At 40.1% G+C, this 8,410-nt stretch overlaps 1 pseudogene; it reads left to right on the top strand.

The window, feature by feature from the left end:
- Nucleotides 1-223: 223 nt before the first annotated feature.
- On the top strand, nt 224-351 carry LOC125588107 (annotated as a pseudogene).
- Nucleotides 352-8,410: the final 8,059 nt, after the last annotated feature.

The following is an 8,410-nucleotide window of genomic DNA, read 5'->3' as shown; positions in this document are numbered from 1 at the left end:
TTGGAGAGACTTCAGCTCTTTCCTGGTGTGCTGATCATCACCCCTGTTGCTTCTATCATACTCCTCACTATAGACTGAGTCACTCTTAGCCATGTTCTCCACCAGCTCTTCTGCATCCTCTTCAGTTCTACCCAAGAAGAAACCATTGCTGGCTGTGTCTAATCTGCTCCTGAACTCTGGAAGAGCACCTCTGTAGAAGGTACTGAGCAAACTCTCCTTGGTGAAGCCATGATGTGGGCATTGAGACCAATAGCCCTTGAATTGAGACCAATAGCCCTTGAACCTCTCCCAAGCTTCACTAAAGCCCTCTAGGTTCTTCTGCTAAAAGCTAGAGATCTCATTCCTGATCTTGGCCGTCCTTGAGATAGATAAGAACTTCTCTAGGAATGCCCTCTTGCACTCATTCCAAGTTGTGATAGAATCACTTGGAAGAGTCTTCTCCCATTGGTGTGCTTTGTCTCCCAAAGAAAAGGGGAACATCTTGAGCCTGAAGGCATCTTCAGAAACACCATTGGTCTTGGACAAGCCACAATACTTATCAAACTTGTCCAAGTGATCAAATGGATCTTTAGAAGCAAGGCCGTGATACTTGTTGTTCTCTATGGTGTTGAGCAGCCCTGACTTGATCTTAAAGTTGTTGTTCTCCACAGTTGGTGCTCTGATTCCCAACCTATGACCATGAATGTGAGGTTGATCATAGGCTCCAATTGCTCTAGCTTGGCGCTGTGGATGATGTGGCCTAAGGTTTGCAGCTCCTTGGGCCACTCCATCATGAGGCTGATTCTGATTGTGCTCCATTTCAAACCCCAATCTCTGAAAGTGAGCCTGTTGCTCTTCTTCTCTTCTCTTTCTTGCTATCTCCCTCGCAAGTTCAACTATGTCTTCAACTCTTGGAACTAGGCTTGATGAACCTCTGCTCCTCATGTTCATACACCTGAAATGCAAAAGGAGGGGAAGAAGGAGAATTAGTAACAAAATAAAAGAAAAATGACTTAGTCTCAAGCAAGTGACTAAATCCCAATGTCATAATCAACCTAGAACTTGGCAACGGCGCCAATTTGATGTTAGGAGTTTTCAAGGCTCCTAATCAAATGTTGTAGGATAAAAGCTTGTCGAACCAATCCTAGGCGATTCTAAAGCAATGGGAATGCATGTTCATGCTTAAGCTAAGTACAATCCGGTTTTAAAGATGGTATGAACTAAGAATTAATAAGCTAATGCAATAAAGTAATGATCTTTTTTTCTCAATATGAAGCAAGATGACTCATGGGGCTAGGCATTTGATCTTGGGTGATGTATATCCAATTTAAGGGTGGAAAGTTATCAATCAAACACTTTCCTTATGCCTAGACACTAAGCTAAACAAGCTCTATTTCTAGATGAATGTTCTTTTGGTAAACCAACTCAAGCATCTAATCTCTTAGGTTGAATATTACTAAAGCAAACATGGAGAACAAGTCTAATAGCAATCTTAACTCGTTTAGCAACTAATCTCTTAGGTAAAGCAAACTAAAAGCATTGAAGAGTTGGTTCAGGCATTTCATCATACACCTTGTGGGCAGGAAATGCCTAGAGATCTATTTTAGTATGATCAAGACTAAAATAACATTGAAAACCCTCAACAAGCATGGAAACAAATAAATCTAACACTAAACACCCTAGATTTTCTCTAATCACCCTAAATCACCCTAGCCCATGAATCCAAGATTAGTCTACTCACTAATAGACATGAATAACCCCAAAACCATGGATGATTCAAGGTTAAACATGATTAGAGAGCAAGATAATCACATAAACACAAAGAATATAGATAGAAAATGATTCAAGATCAAAATTTTCTTTAAAGAGGTTTATGTGTTCTTAGAGAGAAAAGAAGATAATTTCCAACTTTGGGATTACAAGGGTATTTATACAATCCCTAGAAAACCTAATGGTTTCCATTAAAAATTTTAAAAAGCCCTTAAAAATTGTTGAAAATCGAGTAAGGATAAGTCTCGAGTTGGGTAGAAATCGACGGCTACAACCCGCGCTAGCTTCCCCGCGTCAGCCCATCATCGCGCCTTCGGTTCATGCGTGCGGGTGCAACTCCCCGCGTCGCTCACCCCGCGTTGGCTCGTCGTCGCGCTTTCGGTTCATGCGCGCGGGTACAGCTCCTCACGTTGCTCACCCCGCGCTGGAGTTCTTTGTCGCTTTATCTCGATTCGGTGACACGGGTAGGTGAACCCGTGTTGGTTTAACCTGCGTCATGATCGCCCAATACCGAACCAACTTCATTTTCCATCTCTTCTTGAACCACAATGCTTCTAAACACCTCCAATCACTCCATAGGACACTCCAACACCTAATAAGGAAATTGCATGCAATATGGACTCTAAAGATGCCTAATTCCTAATCTATATGATCAAAATGTACAAGATATGAAGGCTAAAAACATGTAAATATGCAAGATATCAACTCTTCTTATCGTTTTGGGAGGAAGACATCTTGAGAGCTAAAGTGAGGAAAGAAGCTAGAGAGAGTTTGGAAAGAGAGAAATGTGTGAAGAAAATGAAGGATGGGAGCTCACTACTTATAGAGGTAGGAGTTTAAGATTTCGATTTATATATATTCCTTTATCAATATTTTTCCGCGAAATTTTTTGGATATAAACTTCGTCCAATACGCCTATCTTGCCTAAACTCGCCAAACCGCACGCTAGAATCTCGTCGCAATCCACGATTCTAACGGGCTGGGGGGTAACTGTAGGGGTCAAAAACGGACACGACGAAGTTAACATCCAAATATCCGTGAAAATTAACATGAACGTTTTTACGAAATTTTTTGCGGTGAAACATTACGTTAATCTTGGTTCATTCATCGGAACTAAAGAATACGTTCACGAAACATCGGAAAAGGACGCAAACAAGGTCGCCACGTAACGACCAACCCGCAAACAAGCCGGTCGCTACGTAGCGACCGATCCGCAGTGAGTCGGTCGCTATGTAGCGACCGATTCGCAACGAGTCGGTCGCTACGTAGCGACCGATTCACAACGAGTCTGTCGCTACGTAGCGACCGACCGAGCCTACCGATCGGTTGCTACGTAGCGACCGATCCGTGACAAGTCGGTCGCTACGTAGCGACCGACCAAGCCATTCGTTCGGTCGCTACGTAGCAACCGGTCCATCGCGGACTCGGTCGCTACGTAGCGACCGGTCCATCACGGACTCGGTCGCTACGTAGCGACCGGTCCATCGCGGACTCGGTCGCTACGTAGCGACCGTTTCGGACATCGATCAACGGGCACGAACCAAAACCTTGCATTCTCGCCAGTTCCTCAATGCTAGTTCCCGAGTACCGCAGCCATATCATTTCACACTCCCGTCGATTGGAGTTATCACTTAAGCTTTACGATAAAAATTGCGCAAAGTTTATGCTTGAAAGACGGCCCAAATAGGTCTAAAACGCGACTAGAAACCCACTTACAATTTTTCAAGGAAAAGCCCATAGATGCTATGGCGGTTTACACTTTATCCGCAAGAAAGGATAAATTACAAATTTCCGCAGATATATGTTAAGTTTCCGCGAATAATCATGAAGATCGAGAAAAATGGAATATCTCCATTTTCGAGTTATGACGGCTTAAGGGCAGGAAGGGAAAAGCTCAAACCGACATTGGAGGGAGTATATAAGGAGTCCTAGGCGAGAGGCACGAAGAGAGAACTTTTTCAGAGCAAACTTAGCACTTAGAGCAATTAGGTAACTTTCTGTTTTTGTTGTTTCGAGTTGCGACTCAACTAGGTTTTGCAGTCTTAGGTTGTTAGAACTAGGAATCTCGCCGACAGCTCTCATAGCCGAGGCTTCTACCTTGTTGTAACGCTCATACGCGAATTCGGAATAAAACTCCTTTTGCTCTCTTTTACGATTTCTTATTTCTTTTCGTCTTTACTTGCGTGTTCTGATTGCTTGGCGTGTGGTTTAGCATAAATTAGTGTTTTCCTAACTTTCCTAATTTAAACGAAAATCTACAGTGCGAATTTCGGTTCCCACAAGAACAACTAAAATATCCATGAGAAAGTGAGTGAGACATACAATTTATTACAATTTTTGCATGTACGTGCACTTCAAGCTCCTTCTTCAGAGTTGTTACAAGAAGAAATAAATTTCCATCAGAATGGTTGTTCCTACTGATATAAGGAATGTTACTTCAGACAGAAATTAAGAATAAACTGGCTGCGAGAAGAAGATCTCAACACCACCTATTTCCATCGTATATGTCAAGTACGGGCCAATTACAATGCCATAAGATCCTTCCCTCAAGTGTTGGATTTCTGTTAATAGACTCCATGCAAAAGAGTATGCTTTATGTGGACCATTTAAAATCTGTTCCTGCCCCCCAGATTTAGTCTCATACCCCTATCTACTCCTCCCCCACCTGCTTTGCTCAGTTCATTACTTTTTATTGTTTCCACCATCAGTCTTACGACATGCACTTCCATCTTCTAAGGAGATCAAAGTTTGTTCTTCAACCTAAACTCAAACAAATCACATCAGATCAGATGGTTTAACATGAAGTTTCTTCAAATCAGCACGAGATATTCTTGGTGAAGAGGCGGTTAAATCCATACAACAATTATTTTCATCAAGTTTCCTACCATCTACGGAAACTGCTACCATCTTAACACTCATTACAAAGTTCCTAAGTGCATCTACGAGCTAGTGCCATATCTCTTATTTGGAAAATATCTACAAAGTCGTTTCACGTCTACTTGTGGTAAAAATAAATTATATCATTTATCAGCTTATTATACCATGCAAAACAACGCTTGTCAAAGACATACTCCTAGTTGAGAATTCTATTCTGGCTAGCAAAATAATTCATGGGTATAACAAGAACAAGGGCACAAATAAAATTAACATTAAGGTGGACATATCCAAAGCCTTTGACAACCTCCACATGGGGTTCCTATTCTCTTGTCTTTAATGGCTGCTCATTCTTCGTCAGTTCCATTCCTGGCTCATGGGATGTATCTTCACAATGATTTTTATGATGGGTTACAACGATACGGTTAATGGATATTTCAAAAGCAAAAGAGGATTAAGATACGGTTATTTGTCATTCTCATGTGCTGCCTATCTTTCATGGTAAACAATGCATCATCTCAAGAGAAAGTCAAGTGTCATTCAAAAATGCAAACCTAAGAGACACTTACTCACATGTATTTTGCAGATGATTTGTCATTTATTGACATTTTGGAATCATTTCAGAATGTGCTTCAGGTTTCCACAAGTTTGAACAGCTTTCAGGGCTTGTAGTCAGTTTCCAGAAAATAAGCTTATACGCTTCTAGGGTGAGCAAACAAGAGATAGAAACTAGCCAAGCATCGATTGGGATGACTTGTGGAACCCTTCATGTCTGCTACTAGGATTTCCTCTCAACTCTAAGAAACTAAACCTATCAAACTGGGAGCCTCTCATTCACCAAATAAAGCCTCAACTCTCTTATTAGTTTGTAACTACACTCTCTTTCAGACTGGTTTCTCATTATAAAAACTGCCATTCCAATGATCACAACCTTTTGGTGCTCTGTTTTATCCTCCCACAAATGTTTTATTACTCGTATCAATTTGCTCTGTAGTGTCTTCTTGTGGAAAGAAGATATTGAAAGTCATAACTCAACAAGAGTGTCTTGGGAAAAAGTAATACTTACAAATTATCAAGGGGGCTTGGCGTTAAAGATCTATATACCTGGAACAAAGCTTGCTGTATCAAGTTGATTTGGCTCATGTTCTTTCAATCTGGTTCGGTTTGGGTGACTTGGTTCAAGGAAGTCATCCTTAAAGGCTAAATTCGTAACAACTGGAACACTAAACCAAGTGATGCGCCTCGGATCGTAGACCCGGGCCAGGATGATGTGATCATGGCTGAGACAGATGTTTCTTCAACAAAGGACAAACCAGGATGGATTAATGGCGAGCATACTGATTTAAAACCAGCTGAAGTGAGAGTAGATGAGCTGGATGAGCTGAGTGAGTTAAGTGACACTACTTTGGAGCTGGATGAGCTAAGTGACACTACTTTGGAGCTGGATGAGCTAAGTGACACTGCTTTGGAGCTGAGTGAGCTAAGTGACACTGAAGATGGAGCTGGTTTAGCTGCTGGGCGAAATGGGCCTTGTTCAGCCCAAGGAAAAGTTCATAAAAAGTGCAATATGGGTTTGTTTCTTTCCAAATTAGACCAGCCCTTTCATCAGTCCATTTCAAGCCCATTCTCACCAAGAATGCCAAAAGGGAGTCAACAAATAAGTCATGGTTCTTTAGTCTTAGTCTTTGTTTGTGTTTTCTAAATTTCTAGTTTTCCACAATTTCTTTATGTCTTTCTTTGATCATTGCTACTATAAATATGTAAATCTCATTCCATGAATAAGATAACTTTTTTCCCTTTTATTGAGTTTATCTCATTTGTTCTTTGTAGAACACTTCTTGTTTCTTGGTGTGGTTAGCTCCAAGCAAACTTCTCTATTCTGTTGGACTTGTGCGTCATATCAAGCAACGGATCGAAACCCTTCTTTTGTCGGACTTGTGTGTCATATCAATCAACAAATGAAGTCTGGTAGTATCAAGAGACTTTCCGCCCCTCTTGTGTCACCATTCAATCCATCAGTTCTCCCTTTTTGGCGAGTTCATATACTTAAGTTCGGCTGAGTGATCCTTTCCTAATTTAGGGCGTATCAAGTGGTATCACAGCCACTCAACCGGTACTATCTATTCATCTTCTCATCTTCCATTTCTAAACACTTATTCATCTTTCTATCTCAAATCTGGGCTACTACCCTACCTATCGCTATTCTTCTATAAAAATAAAAATAAAAAGATCTATCAAAAAATAAAAGAAAGAGAAACAAAATTTTGATTTATTTGGCTAGGTGGTGGAAGAGAAATCCTGCTGGCTGAGGAGAAATCCAGCCTTGGAGTGGTTAATACGGATTTCACAAATCATATCTCTTATCTCTCTATATCTTTTCATCCCTTGTTTGCTTGGAAAAGCCATCGGGTTACTTGATTTGTTCTCTTAGAACTTTGAGAGGAGACCCATGGACGCTGATCTATGTCCCATATTTGATGAGGAAGACGATCGCTTGGACGAAGATCTTGGTCCAACCTTTGATGAGAAAGCACTAAGCATCACGTCCATCATCATGGAGAATCAACTTTGCTTTGATCCAGGCACAACTCCTACGCCTTTGTTCACAGACATTCAAGAGCACTGTGAGAAACTTGATTTGATTGATTCTCTGCCTGAAATGTTTGTTAAGATCAGTTCTGAAGATGTAAAACGTTTTGGCTTTGACAAAGTTAAAGAATTCCGTGTTTCAAACTCTATTTTTGAAAACATGATTAACTCTTTTCAAGTGTTTGAACCTGATAAACTTTCTGATCAAAAATGTTTTCAAAATGGCAATAACATCCACTCTGATCTTGTTTTAAGTTTTGATCAGTTTTTGAAACATAGCAAGGGTTTTGATCATCTTGAAAAGTCATTAGAGCTTGGTTTGCAACAACCTGTTTTTTTGTGTTAGAAAATCGTTTGATTCATTTGTCTTCAAATAAAATGGCTTTGATCTGAGTTTTTATAAACATGAACTGATCACTGGTGATTTGTTTGCATCCACTTGTGCCTTGGATGAACTAATGATATTTAAGACTTTTCTGGAACAGAAATCACCTAGAGTTGAAACCGATTTTTGTGATTCTGTTTTGAAGCTTGATATTTTGTGTTTTGAAACTGATAGACCTTGGCATATGTTGAGATCATTGCTTAATAATTGTGTTGTTTTGAGCTTTGATGATATTGTGGTCTACAACACATTCTTTGAAAAACATATTGAGCCTTTGATAAGTGATTCTCAATCAGAACTTACTCTTTTGTGTTCTGATTTTGAGAAAGATAGGCACGTTTTGAAAATGTTCAATATTATTTTGTGCCTTGATACCATTCTGGTCTGTAATGCTTACTTTGATGTGAATTTTGAAAGGCTTAAACATGTGCTACATGTCCTAGGGAAAGAAACTTTGATTAATTATTTGAACAAGTACATATCTTGCACATATGATCCTGGTGCTCTAGTTTATGTTTTGAGTGTCCAGGATAAACAAGCTCAGTCTCCAAGAAGTGTCAGGAACAGAAGTATAGGCCGTGCTTATCAGTCTGAGATTTGGAGATGCATGTACTCGAGGAAAATGGCATCAAATCTCCAAGGAAGTTTCTTTCCAAAATTTTCTTTCACTAAGTTTTACATGTTTTTTAAATTCTTTTTGTCTGATTCATTTACTTTTGATACAGGTAAAATGGATTTGAGGTCAAATCCTTTTCAAGAGGGAGGGAATTATGCACCTCGGATCGTAGAGCCGGGCCAGGATGATGTGATCAT

The sequence above is a fragment of the Brassica napus genome, chromosome C5 (genome assembly GCF_020379485.1).
Source record: "Brassica napus cultivar Da-Ae chromosome C5, Da-Ae, whole genome shotgun sequence".
NCBI classification, from domain to species: domain Eukaryota; kingdom Viridiplantae; phylum Streptophyta; class Magnoliopsida; order Brassicales; family Brassicaceae; genus Brassica; species Brassica napus.
The sequence above is the reverse complement of the archived record's forward strand: the minus strand, read 5'-3'. Positions and strand labels throughout refer to the sequence as shown.